The sequence below is a fragment of the Mustela erminea genome, chromosome 2 (assembly GCF_009829155.1).
Source record: "Mustela erminea isolate mMusErm1 chromosome 2, mMusErm1.Pri, whole genome shotgun sequence".
In the NCBI taxonomy this organism is placed as follows: Eukaryota; Metazoa; Chordata; class Mammalia; order Carnivora; family Mustelidae; genus Mustela; species Mustela erminea.
Window position 1 is genome coordinate 79,352,316 of NC_045615.1, and position 17,433 is coordinate 79,369,748.

Genomic DNA, 17,433 nt, shown 5'->3' on the forward strand with positions numbered 1-17,433 from the left:
GTAACAATGTCATAAAATGAATTGAAAATTTCTGTTTTTTCTTTTTTCTGAAAAAGTTTGTATAATACTGGCATCATCTGTTTCTTGAATGTTTTAGTAGAACTTGTAAAACTATTTGATCCCTATTGATTTATTTTTACTTCATGGTTAATTTTTACTTACTTTTTGAATTTTTGCTCAATTTATTTAATGATATAGGACTATTTGGGGTTTCTCCTTAAATATAAGACAGTTTTGATAAAGTATGATTTTCTGTGATGTTAAGCTATTTTGTCTAAATAACAGGCTTTTTCTTAGTATTCTTTAATTTCTGTTCTATTTAATAATATTGTCCAGTTTTCATTCATAATGTTGTTTATTTGTGATTGTCTTTCTTTCTTTTTTTTTCTTTTTTGCTTTCTTTCTCTCTCTTTTACTTTGTTTAGTATTATCAGATGATTTGTACATTTCAGGGCTCCCCTAATATTTGTGGGTCTCATTGTAAAAATATGAATGGAGGCCCACATATCATATGTGTAAATATTTAAAAATTATCTTTTATAAACTAACAAAATGTTAAGTAAAATATGTTCTGTTCTCCTACTCTGACAAATGTACTTTCATAATGGCTAGAAAAGTACATTTGAATTTAAAATTCTTAGAATCCTTAAAATTTCATGCAAGAACATGACAGCATCAGGGCTCCTGTTCCCTGGTCTATGAGCTCTCCTTCTTTTACCATCTACAACTCTATGAAAAAGTGTCTATAAACTAAAGGTCATAAATAAAGAATGTTTAAATATATAATACATTCATAATATAGAAATTTATTATGTTTGCCTTAAAAAGTCTGGGTGGCTCAGTCCAACTTTTGATTTCAGGTTCAGGTCATGATCTCAGGGTGGTAAGATGGAGCCCTGCTTGGGGATCTGTGCACAGCAGGGAGTCTGCTTAAGGATTCTCTCTCTCTGTTCCTTGCCCCCTTCCTTTCTCCAAAATAAATAAATAAACCTTTAAAAAAAAAAAAAAAGATGAACCAAGTTTGTAAATACTGCCCTGGAAATACATGCATTATATTTTAAATAAAAAAAAACATGTTGGGGTGCCTGGGTGGCTCAGTGGGTTAAAGCCTCTGCCTTCGGCTCAGTTCATGATTCTAGGGTCCTGGGATCCAGCCCCGCATCAGGCTCTCTGCTCAGCGGGGAGCCTGCTTCCTCCTCTCTCTCTCTCTCTGCCTGCCTCTCTGCCTACTTATGATCTCTGTCTGACAAATAAATAAATAAAAATCTTAAAAAAAAACCCAAAAAACATGTTGAAGTCCTATGGGTATAGAATAATCCTATTTTTGTCAAAAAAAAAAAAAAGAAATCTATATGGGAAGTATATATATGATTATGAAGATATCAAAATAGGTAAAAACTGGGGAAACATTGCACTATTAGTATTACATTATTAATATTAGTTTTGTCTGGAGAGTAGATTTAATTTAACTTTTTATTTTTTAAAGGTTATTATTTATTTATGTATTTGACAGAGAAAGATACAGGGAGAGAGGGTACACAAGTAGGGGGAGTGGGAGAGGGAGAAGCAGGCTTCCCACTGAGCAGGGAACCAGATGTGGGGCTGGATCCAGGACCCTGGGATCATGCCAAAGCAGACATTTAACGACTGACCACCAGGCGCCTCTGGAGAGTAGATTTTAAAGAATAAAAGGACTTAGAGTTCTTTTTTTTTAAATTTTTAAATGAAAGAATTTTGGAGAAATATTTAATTTTTAAGTGATTCAAACTTTTGGAGTTTTTACAATGAGCATATACTACTAATGTAATCATAAGGAAATCCAAGATTTTATACATACATTTATATGGGCATATGTACATATGTGTGTGTGTGTGTGTGTATGGAGATATATGTATATGGTGTGTGTATATGTGTGTATATATATATATATATACATATGGTGTATATGTGAATAATATTAGTATATTATTTAAGGCAAGCCACTTAACTTCCTCAAAATAGACAAGATTTACATATAGGGTCTTAGGATTGATAGAGAGAGATGGGAAATGATGCTAGTAACTAAAATACAAACAGACATTGTTCTAATGCCCACCGGTATGTAGGTGTTACTGAAGTTGTGGGAATAAAGAGGACTGGCCCAGGGACAGCAGGTGTGGTGAAAAAAGGCTGGGGTGCCTAGACTAGAACCATGGGGATAATCAACATTTAAAAGATAGACAAGAAGGAACTTTGAAGGAAACTTAGGTGCTTCTTGAGAAGTGATATTACCAAGGCAGAAGGAAGCATGTTGTCAATCACTGCCAAGAAGTCTAAAGTATGAACGAAAAAAACCTTCATTATATTTCTCAGCTCAGATCCTGGCAGGAACAATTTTCGTTTTTGTAAGCAAGGTCAGATTATCCTGGGTTGAGATGTAAGGACGGGAGAGGAAAGAGTGAGCATGGATGACTTTTTCTGGACGCTTACTTGTGTGCTAATCGGAACTGAATGTGTAGTGTGAGGTTATAGATGCTGAAGACAAAGCACTCTTCAAAGGTTTCACAGCTAAATCGTGACTCACATAACCTTGATTAAGGAAATTATAAAGTACTTTTGTTGATTATTATATCTAGATTAGGACCTCACAATTTATGAAGAATTTGGAAATGGTTTTGAGGAGAATCACACATGGTTTTGAGGAGAATCACACAGATGGCTATTGGATCATAATATAAGCTTTTGAAGATATTAAGTGGGAGAAGTATCTTCAAGTATGAGGAGTGTTATTACTCAGAAGAGGGTGACTATTTGTACTTTTTTCCCCCTCAAAAGAGAATGTGGAAAAAGACTTTGGTTGCAACATGAGGGATTTAATCTAGAAATCAAGATTTCCTGACACTGTGATTGAATGTTTAAGCAAGTTGCAGAAGTCTCTATAAAATCTCTTCTTAGAGGTCTCAGAAACGTAACATTAATAGTTTTGAAATAAGACCTTGAGGAGTAAACATTGGTGAATTTGATTAATCCTTTCTGAGAGAGAACAGTTTGCTGATGGCTATGGTAAGTAGCTAAGGGACTGTCCATGTACCTCCCTACAGCTGCGTGGTGAGCCTCTTGCCAACTAAATCAAGCTGATTTGACACAAAGTGGCTGTTTGTAAGCCCCTGAGAGCTCTTTCAGCATCTCAAACCCCGAAGCTGCTCACAGTATTTCCTGTGGGCTTCAAGTGTAGACCTCAGGAAACTTGAAAAATCCATCTGGTGTTGGCGGAGGCTAAAATTCAGGAATGTAAGACAAAAGCAGAAGCAAAGTGAAAATCTCAGAGTACTATATGTCCTTGTGAAGTTAGGAGGCCTAAAACCATCTTTGTTTTTCGCTCACATTAAAGTGAATGGATGAACAGCTCATGGTGGGTGGTTTATGTGGTTTATATATTATTAGTCATTTTGCAACATTGTGAGACCCAGGCCACTCCTACTACTAATTATATGTGGGTTTTTGTTGTTGTTGTTGTTGTTTGGTGGGAAAAAAACAGAAGCCAACAAGACTATCTTCATTCAATATCCTTTTTGTTCTCTTAAAAAATTTATGTTTGTGTAGGAAACATTTTGTTACTTTTGAAAGGAATGATTTTATGAAATGTCTTTACAAGGACATTTGTATCATATTTTAAAGCTTTTGTTGGTATTGTGATTACTGTGACTATAAAGATCTCTGTGAAAATGTATTGACATAAATATTAAATTCCAAACAGGAAAAAAGAGAGAGAATTTTTTACTTTATATATGTTTCATATGATGATGGCCCCTAAGTTTAAAATTGTGGTAAGCTTAGAAAGGATGTTGACTTTTTCTTTTACCTGATATAAATTGTTATTGAAACAGTAATAAACAAGAGAAGTAGCTATTTCCATGGCTAGTTATGTTTATGTGTTTATCTTTGTATATGTCTTCTATTCCATCTTCCTTTTTAGATTGATTATGTGCTTAAATTTGTTACCTTAGGACCTAAAACAGTGAAATGCACCTGTTATGGCCGGAGTAAAACTGTAGGTTGCTTTTGAATAATTAGCTATTAGTCTAGATTCATTAATTCCTGGTATACTCATTCAGCTCATTCATTCTCTCATTTATTTATTCCTCTGGTGGCTACTCTGTACCCTGAGTCATGCTTAGGGTCATCACTGGGGATGAATAACACATGTCCCATGCATTCCAGAAGCTTGCAATCTCTTGAAGGGAAACAGGTGTATGAAAAAAAAAAAAAAAAAGGGAGGGGTAAACATATAGCTAAAACTCTTTGGGTTGCATGTGACAGAGACTCAAACTCTTTTAAGAAAAATGAGAAATTTGCTAGCCTACAGAATCCAGTGAAGTTAACAACAAAAGCATGAAAAGACAGGGTTACAGCTGAGCCTTGGGGACAGCTGGCAGCAGTAATTTATCCTAGGACTGAATTTCTCTCCTTCACCTCTGTGGTTTCTTTAGAGTGATGCCTTCCTTGTCCCTCATTCTAGGTCAGATTTATTCTCTGTGGTGGTGAACTCACTTTTGCAACTCTTAGCTATCAAGTCTATGATTTCCACAAAGGAGAAGGATTCATTAACTTTCAGACCTTCAGTTACCAATGTGAGGCTTGAACTCACAACCCTAAGATCAAGACCTGAGCTGAGATCAAGAGTCGGTCGCTCAACCAACTGAGCCACCCAGGTGCCCCTTAAAGGTTCAGTTTAAAAAATTCTTGAGATGTTCTCTGATCATCTTGGCTTAGACCAGAGGTCCAATTCTAAATCAGTCAAGTGTGGCCATTGAGAGAGGGTCATATAAGAATTTGGCTCCTCTTAAAATAGCTACATCACTAGAGATCGGAAGAACAATTTTGGAAGAGTTCCAGATTGCCATACTATATATATACACTGCTGTAATAGGTGCCATGATAGAAGTCTGAATAGATACCAGTGAGGGCTTAAAATAGGGCTTTCTCCACCTGGGGGAATCAATTGACTCTTACAGGGAAAAGGTGAAATTTAAGCTTGGCTTTATAATATAAATAGTTATTCTTCAAGTAGATTATGGTGTTGGCTTAGGAGAGTGGGAAAAGGGTGAAAAAGGAAGTCTGGAGAGGCAGGCTGGGCTGAAAGAGTGATGATCTTGTATTTCATGTGTTGCCCTGTAGGCAAATATTAAAAAGTTTTTTTAAAAGATTTTCTTTTCTTATTTGACAGAGAGAGAGATCACAAGTAGGCACAGTAGGCACAAGTAGGCACAAGTAGGCAGAGCAGCAGGCAGAGAGAGAGGGGGGGAAGCACGCTCCCTGCTGAGCAGAGAGCCCGATGTGGGACTTGATCCCAGGACCTGGGATCCCAGGACCTTGAGCATGACCTGAGCCCAAGGCAAAGACCATGAGCCGCCCAGGTGCCCCTAAAAAAGAAGCCCCTAAAAGTTCTTTTAGAATGTTTTCAAGCTAAGAAAACTGTACACCTCATTGTTTTTCTTCTCTAAATGTAGAAGATATAACTTTCTTAAAAGTTTTGAAAGGTTTATACATGTGTGTTTAAAAGAAATATATGTGAATTTCTGTAGATTTTATAAAATATATTTGTATATAAACTTTGTAATGTTGTATCTATTGTTAAAGATGTTAGAAATGGAGCTTTGATACTAGTGCCTGACCTTTGAAGGAAATTGGAGGAAGGCTCAAAGACTGGACTAGATGTTTGGTAAAATGGGAAGGACAAGAGCTAGACCAAGATGGGGACTAGAAAAAATGGGCTGAAGATAAAGATTCAGCTTTAAACTGGAAATGGAAGCCACTTCCAGGAAGAGGTAGTTCTAGGAACAGAAAAAGCGGTTCTACATGTGGTAGAAATTTTGAGTGGTGATAATAAGCCTTGAGGGTATTTCTAAGTATATAAATTAATTTCAGAATTATGTTATTTGAATCAATTGAACTTGAAACTGAAATTGACGGTCAATGATTTTAAATTGTTGCATTCTTACTAAGCTTTTGACTTGGGTTTTGGAAATATTAATAACTGCTCAATTAATTAGGTAGCAGATATGAGGACAAAAACCTTGCATTGTTTTTGTCTTTCAGTATGGCTGCCTCAGTGTTGGGTATGTAAAAAGATCATCTTATTGATTGATTTCTATAATTTGACAAATATGTCTTATAGGATATAGTAAATATGTACTTAGCCCAGATACATTTAATTGATTATCAACTAGAAACAAAATTAAATTAATGAGGATTTTCTCTAAATGGTGGACAGATTCTTTACCTAGACAATCAGTGCAGCGAACCAAGACCAGTAACATTGTATGTGATTAGATCTTTGTTTTTGATTTAGGAAGATTTGCTTAAAGTAGAGCAGATTTCAGAATGACAAAACAAGTTTCCCTGGCAAGTTTGGTATCAAGCTTTTGTTTTGTTATACTTGATTATGTACTTTGGCTGCATAGACCAAACATATGTTCCAATCCAATTTAGTCTCTTTTCAGAGTGATTTTCCTTATTTGTCCAAAAGTTTCAGAACTAATCTTTTTTTTTTTTTTTTTTCACTTACTCTGAGCACTCAGGCTTCATGTATTTCAGGGACAACTGGCACCCTAGGGATTTGGGTTTGACTCACAACTTTTATAGTTAAGAATCAAGCCATGCTATTTTAGGCGGTTTTAGTGGTGGCAAGTTGGATGCCAGATGTTTCAAAGGATAAAGTATCCTGCTCTTATGGAACCATGTGCAATGTAATTTGTTTTCTGACGCAGATGATAGAAAAGTCACTGAAGTTTCTATGTGCCTTACTTTGAGCAAAATGTTTTCTGTTTATTGTCTGTGCTTCCAATAATCTCATGCTTCATTTAAGAACACAATACTTTTATTATCTCAGGTTATATACTTATTGAATGGAAAAACAACCCAGTTTTTCCCACTGTGATTCTCTTCCCTATGTGTCTCCTTTATTACTCACACAGAAAACTTCACTTCTGACCTTTCTGGTCACTGAATGTATAGAAGCTTTCCCCCACACCAGTGAGAAATTTTCTGTGACACTAGCTGGGTATCTTACAATTTAACACAACTCTAACATGATCTTCCTGGAGACAGTGTTATCACCTTTGCTTCAGACCAGCCAGCTATAAATCAGAGATTCCAATGACCCCTCCTTAAGTTTGATTAATCTGCTAGAGTAGCATACAAAATTTGGGGGAAGACTTACATTTACCTCTTTATTAAAGGATACGACAACAGGTACAGATGAATAGTCAGCTGAAGAGATGTATAAGGCAGGGTGTGGAAGGGTCTCAAGTGTAGGAGCTTCTGTCCCTGTGGAGTTGGGATGTGGTACCTTCTTGGTGTGCATGTGTCCACCAACTTGGAAGCTCTGAGCCCTGTACTTTTGGGATTTTATAGAGGCTTTATGTGTAATTAACTCCATTTTCAGTTTTTCTCCCATCCTAAGAGAATGGGGGTTGGGGCTGAAATTTCCAAGCTTCTAATCACGGCTTGGTCTTTCTGGAGAGCAGCCCTCATCCGGGAGGCATCCAGGAGCCCACCCAGAGATGACTCATTAGAACAAAAAATACTCTTACTACCTAGGAAATTACTTGGGTTTCAGGAACCCTGTGTCAGGAACCAGGGTTAAAGACCAAATAGAACAACTTGTCACTTAGGAAGTTACAAGGTTTTTAATAGCTTTGTGCCATAAATGGGGGACAGAGATTAACATATATATTTTATTTGATCTCACACCTACTTCATACAGCCCCATGGATTAAAATCGTTGACATACATCGTGAGCAACCTTAAGTCAAAAATAATTTCCACAGAGAATTGTTTTACATGTTAAATTTATAAAATGACTTCAGAGAATAATATAATTTTGACAATAAGCTCAATGTTTTTTTGCATGAATTCCTTCTGCATTTGTTCAGTGGTTTTCTCAATACCCCTGTTGGTTATGTGAATCATAGGATTCCCAATTATTTGATAAATGTGGAGTATAAAGTTTAATATATTTAGACCTGACAAAAGTTATCCAACATGTGAGTCACAGTGAGAAATATCCAATACAAATATGCTATTCCCCTGAATTTGTATTAAGAAAAAAGAAATATGTGTTTAATATTTTCCCCATTATTTTAACAAAGACTTGTAATAGCAGGCTAATCACATCTTAGAGTTAGTTCCTAGAAATTATCTAGTCCAAGCTTTAGTTTTCAGGTGAAGGAGGAAGACCCTGAGAGTTGACCTGCTATGTGCCTATTCATCCACCCAGGGGTGTCAGCCAGGCATATCCCAGAAAAGCCCTGTGATAGTCAACACAAGAATTCATAACCACAACCACCATCATCATCGCTATGCTGGGTGTGGCCATGTGCCACACACTGTCCTAGTATTTTATTTAATCCTTGCAATAATCTGTGGGTTACCTAACATTATCATCTCTATTGATCAAGAAGAAAAAAGAGGGAGAGAATTATAGGGGAATTCACTCTTCAGCTAAGTGTTGAAAGAACATTGACCTCATACCTCCCTGACTATAAAACCCAGTCTGTTTTCAACTATTCATCATTAAAAACTGGTTCCATGGTGAACCAGTTGCCAAATAGGGAAAGTTTACAGAAAGTTTTTGACAAGATCAATGCAGAATTATTGGTGGAATAATAAAGTTAGGTCTGTGATTCTAGCAGGGAAGAGATGGTCTCATATCTGGTGGAGTTCCCTTGAATGGAAGATGGAGATCTCATGCTTTGTTAAGTGGACCTCTCTATTCTAATTATCCCAAGACTTTTTGTCTTCGGAGTCTTTCTCCTTTTCCTTCCTGCCATCAATCCAGATTTAGAAGGAAGATGGATGAGACATGGAAATGAATAAAAATAGAAGTCCAGGAAACTTTGCACGGATTTTTTAAAAAAATGTTTTGCACTGATTTGCAGTTAGTTATTGAGTAAAACACTCTATTCCTGACCTCATGAAGCTCATATTCATTTGTGTGTGTGTGTGTGTGTGTAGGATGCAAATAGACAAGAACTTTATTTGACTATAAATAACTTTCCACAGCAATAGCTTTGCACATGAATGAACACATTTGAAGAATACTGATTACAATTTAGGTTTTTTTTTTTTTAATTTTTAATTTTTTATAAACATATATTTTTATCCCCAGGGGTACAGGTCTGTGAATCACCAGGTTTACACACTTCACAGCACTCACCAAAGCACATACCCTCCCCTATGTCCATAACCCCACCTCCTTCTCCCAACCCCCCTCCCCCCAGCAACCTTCAGTTTGTTTTGTGAGATTAAGAGTCACTTATGGTTTGTCTCCCTCCCAATCCCATCTTGTTTCATTGATTCTTCTTCTACTCACTTAAGCCCCCATGTTGCATCACCACTTCCTCATATCAGGGAGATCATATGAAAGAGAAAGACAATTTAGTTTTTTTTAAATTCAATAAGTTCCACTAAGTTCAGGAGCTGAGAGTTTGATCCCAGAAATTGATCAAAGACCTTGTAGTACTAAAATGGCTGTTCTCAGAAAAGTGTTTTCAAAGATCTTGAAAGCTCTATAAACACCTCATTTTTGTACATGTTGTAACTGTCTGCTGAAGAATTCGTCCTGTAGGTGGCTTAAAATCTCCAGGGTATACAATGGGTGAGAAAAGTGAAATAGGATGTAGTATGAGAATAAATGGCCTAAAAAGGGAGAGGAAAATAACTCCTGAGTTTTCTTATGCTTGGAAATAAATATGCAGGAAACTCTTACAATGGTAGCCTTAGCGTTCTGTCCTTCCTTTCCTTTTTCCTTTTTAAATCTATGGAGGTATTTAAAAAAAACCAACAAAACCCAAAATCAAACTGCATCTGGAAACATTTTGAGCTAAGGCACTGTAAAATTGTGTTGGATGATATATTGGGAAAAGAGTGGGTTTAAAGTAACACGAAAACTCAAAATGAGATAGTTTATGTCTCCATTGTATGTCTGGAGGAAAAAGTCCATGGCCATTAGGCAGGCTGTGTTCCACAAAGCCCTCAGGGATCTAGTGCCCCCTAGCTTGGTGACCTCTTTTCTCAAGGTTCCCCCTTGGTCCAAGAAGGTTGCTTTAGCTCCAGCCATCATGTTACTTTTCAGGTGGCAGGAAGAAGGAGAAGGAGGAAGATAATTCTACTCTTTCCCTTTAAGACTATTTACCATAAGTTGCCCATACACATATCACTTCTATTTGTATACCTCAGGACAGAATTTAGGCAAATGGTACACCTAAATGAAAAGAGGCTGGAAGGGAAAAAGAGTCTTTATTTATTCCAGGTGGTCAAATACTTAACTAACTCAAGAATTCTATGACCATAGGAAGCCAAAAATACTGAGGGATGACTATAGCCATTTCTGCTACAGAGGACTCTCACTCTCTTCTCAGCCTCAAGGGCTTCGTGTCGCTAATTTTAAATCCAGAATGAGTGTGGCTTCAGCAAAACCTGTTCTTTCCTACTTGTTTCTTTATCTTTTTCTTTCTTTTCTTTTTTTTTCTTAAAATTTTATTTATTTATTCGACAGACAGAGATCACAAGTAGGCAGAGAGACAGGCAGAGGGAGAGGAAGGGAAGCAGGCTCCCTGCTGAGCAGAGAGCCTGATGTGGGGCTCGATCCCAGGATCCTGGGACCATGACTTGAGCCAAAGGCAGAGGCTTTAACCCACTGAGCCAACCAGGTGCCCATCCAACTTGTTTCTGAGATGCACGTCCCTTAATGCCCAGAGACACATGGTGGGCAAAGGCTGGTATTAGAAAAAGAGGAATGCTGAATGGATTTGCAGTTTGCTCTGGGTCCCGCTAAAATCTTACGGAAACAGTAGCATCATCTCTGCATGACCTGATGCCTTCATAAAGATGCCTTTAAAGTTGCAAAACAATTCAGGCTCCTTCAGGCACCTGGAATGCTATTGCGCCATTGCCTGACTCACTTTAAATTGAGAAACAGTTGGGACCCGGGACGGCAGCTCCTGCTGCCTGACCTCCGGAGGATTTTCCTTTCTGGAGTTTTAATAGGTGTCATCAGCCTAGTAGGGGAGACTCTTGGCAAATCTGAAGCTTTCTCCTTCCAGAAGCTCACTGATCCCGCCTCTGTGAAAGGGCCAAATTTGTCAGTGGGAAAAGAATTTTAAGAAGTATCATGAAGTAAACTGTTTTGCCATGGTCTGAATATTGACCCTTGGTAATAAAAACTTCTTCCATTTTTAACCATGGCATTGAATCATCTCTTTAAATAATTAGCAAGTAGAGAGGCAAAATGCAGGAATTTCAGAGAGCACTTAGCTCTCTGAAAAGGAAAACTTTATTAGACGTGGGAACACTGGGAAAGATTGAATCGAACTGAGGCACATTCAACTTTTCATAGTTGAGGTCAGCATGTATTTTTCAAAGATCTTATATGTGAACGAAATAGCAGCTCTACAGTTTCGTGTCTGTCTGGATAGCTGAGACTTATTGTTAGGTGCTTCTCAAGTCAAATATTTATTACTACTGGAGAGTGATCCTGTTCTTTGGTTATTTCTTTTTCTCAGTCTCTTCCCTCACCTACTTTAAAAATGATCCAAATGTTCCACTCGCTGAGTGTGGGAAGACACAGAGCAGCAGGAGGGAAAGAAGGGCAGGAGCTCAGTGAAGGCCTCAGAAAGCTCTGCCAAGAAGCGTTTGGAAGAGGTTAATAATGCTCACATGGTAATGCTCCTAAGTTGTCTTTACGTTGAAAACGTCCAGCCACCCTGTGGCGTTTAAATGATCTATCTAATAATAACGATTCCAATTATAATTGCCTACTCTCTGTGGCGTTTAAATGATCTATCTAATAATAACGATCCCAATTATAATTGCCTACCCTTATACACGGAAATATTCGGTTGGACCCAGCTCGTTCTCAAATGTTGGTCGGTTTTCTGAGGTTTGAAAGGTGTTACTCATTATACCATTTGGAGCCTCTGTTCTTTGTCCTTTCTGTCCGTAGCTACACTGGTTTCCAAATTCAGAACTGTGACAGCATTCCAGCAGAGTGTCCAAAGTTGTTTTTGCAGTCTGACAGAGAAGAAAAGAAAATGTATTGGGTAAAGTATGAGAGAGTTCCTCCTTCTCTGAAACTTCCTCCCACCAGAAAGAAACAAAATTAGGAACAAAGGAACCAGAAAATAAATGCATGTCTGGGATTCCAGGGATTAATTTCCTCATAGTATACCTGTTTTGGCACATAGTTGCAGGGGAAGTGTTTGCCTGTTCCTCAAATGTCATAGCTTTCCTTTGGTCTCTTTTGGTGGATCCAGTTTCTCAGCAGTATGATGTATTCCTTGTTGTTTCTAGTATTTTCAGTGGACAAGAATCATCTGGTGCATAATCCATGACTGGGCTGGAGGCTGCGTGCAGCTGGCCACAGCTGTGCTGGAGTAGCCTGAGAAACGAACTGTTCATATAAGGTGGTTTAAGAAGGTATTTGCAAGTGGAGCCCAAAACGGGCTCTGTGCCAAGCTCAGCTGGTGAGGCTGGGGGGTTAGCCTCTCAAGGAATTCTGCTGTTCGTTGGTGGTCATGAAGATGAGCTGAACAGAGTGGAGAATTCACTACCTCTAAGCCTGCTGCATGGCTGAGTTGCATCCTCTCTTCGGGCAAGTAGCTGTGCCTAGTGTAGAGAAAGGCCATGTCTTTGTCTTTCTTGCTCTCTAAGGCATTTCACCACAAATTTCTCTTTGAAGAAATTCTAGCAGTGACGCCATATTTTCATTAATATTGGAGGGTATATATATATATATACATATATATATATATGTATATATATATATATATATATATGGACTCATAAAGCATGCCATGTGTTTCGTTTGGAGAGCACCAGTTTTTACAGCATGCCAACTAAGGCCAGATTGTCACTCTGGGACAACAGTGGTCAAGAATAGTGAAGGCAAGCAGGGCAAAGAGTGTGAATCGGGAGGGGGGGCCTCGTTTGCTTTGATTTCAGACACACTAAGGGAAGGAGTTTGCATTCATAGAGTAAGGTAGTGCTGGATGTCATAGGTTGGTTAGACTGCAAAACGGTGAAGTGTAGAGAGTAGGTATGAAAAGCAAGACATTTTCATTACAGAGACAGCAAAATAAGTGGGGTCCAGGCTCTAGAAAACATGGTGGTACCAAAACCGGGTAGGCACTGAGACAAGCTTCTGGCAAGAAACAGAATGTTTTCACTTTTTCCTTTTATGTACTTCTGACTACATGTGGCTGCTCATTGCCAAAGGGAGACTTGTGGGCCGTCCCCTCCTGATTTAGCAAGGTCGGAGGTAGTCAACCTTCTGGGAAGAACTTACACACATCTATCTGAAGTTGGTCGTGACTGTACGATCATTGCTTATTTTGAAAATTCACTGCCAAACGAGGTTATTTTAGAACTGTACTTAAACATTTCCCCTTATATAGACAGAGGATAATTTTAAATCATTTTAAAAATTCAAGAAATGGTTAAAGGAAACATTGTTATCTTACCTACTGCTTCTTTTGGGATTGAATAAGAAAGCTTCTTAGTGAAAGTAAGGTCCAAAATGTTGGACCACTTTCTATTAAGTTTAATGTCTTCTGTGGTATTGTAACATAGCATTTTCCTGAGACAGTTCAGTAAATTATGTAGAATTGGCATGTAAAATAAAATAGTAACAGGATATTGTAGTTAAGGAAAAAGCCATGAAGATTAGGCTGCATAAGACTGAAATTTCTTGATGACATTAATGGGGACAGTGCAGCTTCAGCTAAATCTCTTAAACCAAATTGGTAGATCTGGGCTACATTGTATGTGTGTTGATGGATGCAGTAGGTCCAATCCCTTCTCTCTCTCTCTCTTAATCTCTATGTTTTTCATCTTTTCCCTATTGCCACCCGCCTTTATCCAAATTTTTCAGGGTTATTGACAAATGAATATAGTGAATATGGGAGGACGCTTGCCCTGTGGTTCTGGAGGACCCGAGGAAAGGATTAGCAATCCAGGCCTGACTTTCAGCATCTCCTCTAGCCAACTGAAAGCCGAAAAGGGTCAGGACTAAGGCCATTTCTCCCCTCTCCATGACTGCCAGTGGGATCCAGGGCCTGAGGTAGCCTGGGCCAAGAATTTCCTCTCAGCACACCTCATGGCCCTGCATATAGTTAATTTATATGCACCAAGCATGTTCATTGGGAAACAACATTTTAATTGCTTCACCATACTTAACCCTCTGTCTTCACCCAAAGAACCATTTAACTTTCCTTTCTGCTTCAAAAAGTTACGAGTTTCATTTGTTTTTGGAAAATGAGTACTCATTGAGTGCTTTTGTTTGCTCTGTCCCAAACTCTGAATTGTGCAGTGGGAAGAATTTAAAAGACATTATCCTTCCTGTGGATGTCCTGATATACACAGTAACATCAAGGTATGTGTAGTAGTTTAAGAGCTGTGCAAGAAGTAATTGAAGTAGAGCTAGAGTTAGAGAAATTAGGAAGATCAGTTTTCATGAAAACCAAGTATTATACAGACCAAGTTTTCATGGACTCTGGTGCCTGATTTTTTTAAATACATCTTTTCTGATATTATTGCCAGCCTTATGTTGGTGTATGCTCTTGGGGTGGCTATACACACTTCTTTCTTTACCACTGTTGTTTTCTCTTAATTTCATGAGCACACCAAAACTAGTGGGGAAAGGCCAATAAGGAAATTCTTAGGGAGAAAACCCACATGTAATATTTTCATTTCTAATGAGAAAACCCAAACGGAATAAAGGTACTCAATACACAGAGGATGCTGGCAAAATATTTTACTAGGATGTGGTTTTGATCAGATTACTATTTCTGCTGGGATAGAATGTGTTTTGTTTTACTTTTTAAATCATTTTTTGATCTCCTTTACACATTCTCCATTATGGGCCCTTTCCTACTCATTGAAAACTTATGCAGAAATATGTACTACACGCTATTCTATATTCATGTTAGGCTAGCTTGGAGACTTTCAGGGGGAACATGCAGTTCTTCCACTAGACCTAGCTGTTGAAGTCACAGAAAGTGTTTTTCCTTGTCCCTAAATGTGGGTCTGGAGGCTAGAACCCTGACTATTGTCATGTCCCCACTCTTCATGGCTTACATCATCCCTAGAAATGAAAGAAATGCTTTTCCAAAGGCACATGAATCAAACATGACACTTGGTCTTATTCCTTATTTGGGGAACACTTGATGAATTTTTCATTCTAGGTGATGTGGCTGGCTTATATGCATTACCAACATGTTCACTTTGCACTTCTCATCTTCACTTTTCTAACGCCCATAATATAAAATGAACATGACAAAATTATCTGGCAGTTGCTATGCATAACAAGATTCTTTCTATCTTTGCAAAAGGAAGGTCATCAAAGAATTGTGTCTAGGTATTTTTGTCATTTGGAGCGATTATGTTGACTGTCCTTTAGCTTTGGTTTTTGCTTTGCAACAGAATGCATAGCGGTGGTGTCAATGCAGTACGTATGTGGAGTCCAGATATCAGTCTGCCATAATGACTATAACATGGTGAGAATGTTGAAAACAGAAAGTTCATTTTTTGAAGTCTGAAAGCAGCTGAGAACAGATGAGGGTAACAGAGCAAAGCTTGCTTCCAGCCTTGGCTATTTCTACTGCCAGGACATTCTTCTCCCATTACTTCATATGGACTAGATAGGAACAAAGGTGCTCTGCAGATACCTCCATGATTCCTGCTCACAGAAAGAGCAGGAGATCAGTTGACCCACTGAGTGCAACCATGTATCCTCTGTTTAAAAACTTGCTGGTGATGTTCAGCTCTCTAAATTATATTAGCTTCTCAAATGTTATTGTATCTGCAAATCCTTGGAGATTTAGTGGCCTAAGATGGAGTCCAGAGATTCTGCACATTTAACAAACTCCCAGGAGATGTTGATGTTGCTGGTCTGGGGACCACACTTGGATAACATGAAACTACAGTATGATGTTCAATTGGCCTAGATGTCAGGTCTAATAACAGTATCATGAAGTTTATCTCCGATCCATGGAATCACCTGCATTTGGAATCTTAACTTTACCTCCTTTTTAATATTTGTTGTTGGTCAAGAGAGGGATCTTGATAGAGGAGGTATTGATTGAGGAATGATAGGACAAGGACTAGATGGTATATGGAATCATCTCATACTGGGATGAACCTTCATACTCCCATAATTTTGTAAACCCTACTGGTTAGAGAGCCATTTGTATCAACAAATAGTCCCTTTAAAATGTTAGATCTTAGTTTCAACCAGTTTCACTAGCTGGTCTACTCCTAACTAGAAACTGCTGATGGGTGACGTGAAATATTGAGGAAAGACTTGGGTAAGAATAAGCATTCGGGAACTTCTATAGGGAAACAATCGTGCTTGTTTCCTTTACTCTCCCACAACTACTACACTTCACAGAACTAGAGAGAATTAGGAAAGGTAATTGGGGGATATGTGGCATTTCAGAGAACAGTTGGTCTGCAAGGGGCAATGAACAATTCAGGAGAGATTAGAGTATGTGCTGATTGACCTGTTGGGGATTGGAGAATCCAGGAGGCCCAGCTGGGATGGTTAGTCCTAGCACAAGCGGATGACATCACTAATGATCAGCTCAAAATGCACATTCCATTGATCATGAGCCAGCTGTATCATCTTTCTTAATGAGAAACAGCATAATTAAAAAAAAAAAAACAACTCTGATGAAAACATTCTCCTCCTTTATTTTTTAGGTGGATTCCTCTTGGTTTGGCAACCAAGAAAATATTTATTTCAGTGTTTATACCTGCTGGAAAATTGGGAATTCCAGAAATCTCAGTGTCCAGATCAGTTTTCTTTACAAATCTGTGAAGCAGCACCCTCTTTTGAAAAACAGAGATCAATTCTCAGACTTTGTACATTTATGCTCATTTTATTTTATTGGTATACAGGTGTTTTGGATTCTAAAAGAGGATGCAGTTTCCTAGAAACTTTTAGAAGAAATAATTAAAAAAATATTTTTTACCGGGCGCCTGGGTGGCTCAGTGGGTTAAGCCGCTGCCTTCGGCTCAGGTCATGATCTCAGCGTCCTGGGATCGAGTCCCGCATCGGGCTCTCTGCTCAGCAGGGAGCCTGCTTCCCTTCCTCTCTCTCTGCCTGCCTCTCCATCTACTTGTGATTTCTCTCTGTCAAATAAATAAATAAAATCTTTAAAAAAAAATATTTTTTACCATTGAGTGGCTGGAATCTTCTGCCTCAGTGGATCTGGGGCACATAATGGGCATTGAATTTTTCCAACTACACCATAATCTTCCACTTCAACCAAGTTGAGTTTTTCAATAGTAGATTGTGAGAATGAGAAACTTGGAAGGGACAGTGACAAAATGGTAGGTGCTATGTGCTTACTTATTACAATTTATTATGTTTAATCATTATAATTATGTTAG

General features: G+C 38.2%; 2 long non-coding RNA genes across 2 annotated transcripts in view; both read left to right on the forward strand.

Annotated features, from left to right (window-relative positions):
- LOC116584689 overlaps positions 1–17,433 on the forward strand; it is a 168,285-nt gene that overhangs the window by 129,107 nt on the left and 21,745 nt on the right. The gene's annotated exons all lie outside the window — the stretch shown is intronic.
- On the forward strand, positions 6,922–7,572 carry LOC116584691. The gene is made up of 3 exons (XR_004283286.1): positions 6,922–6,932; positions 7,039–7,042; positions 7,445–7,572. It is a non-coding gene; the product is annotated as an uncharacterized LOC116584691 (long non-coding RNA).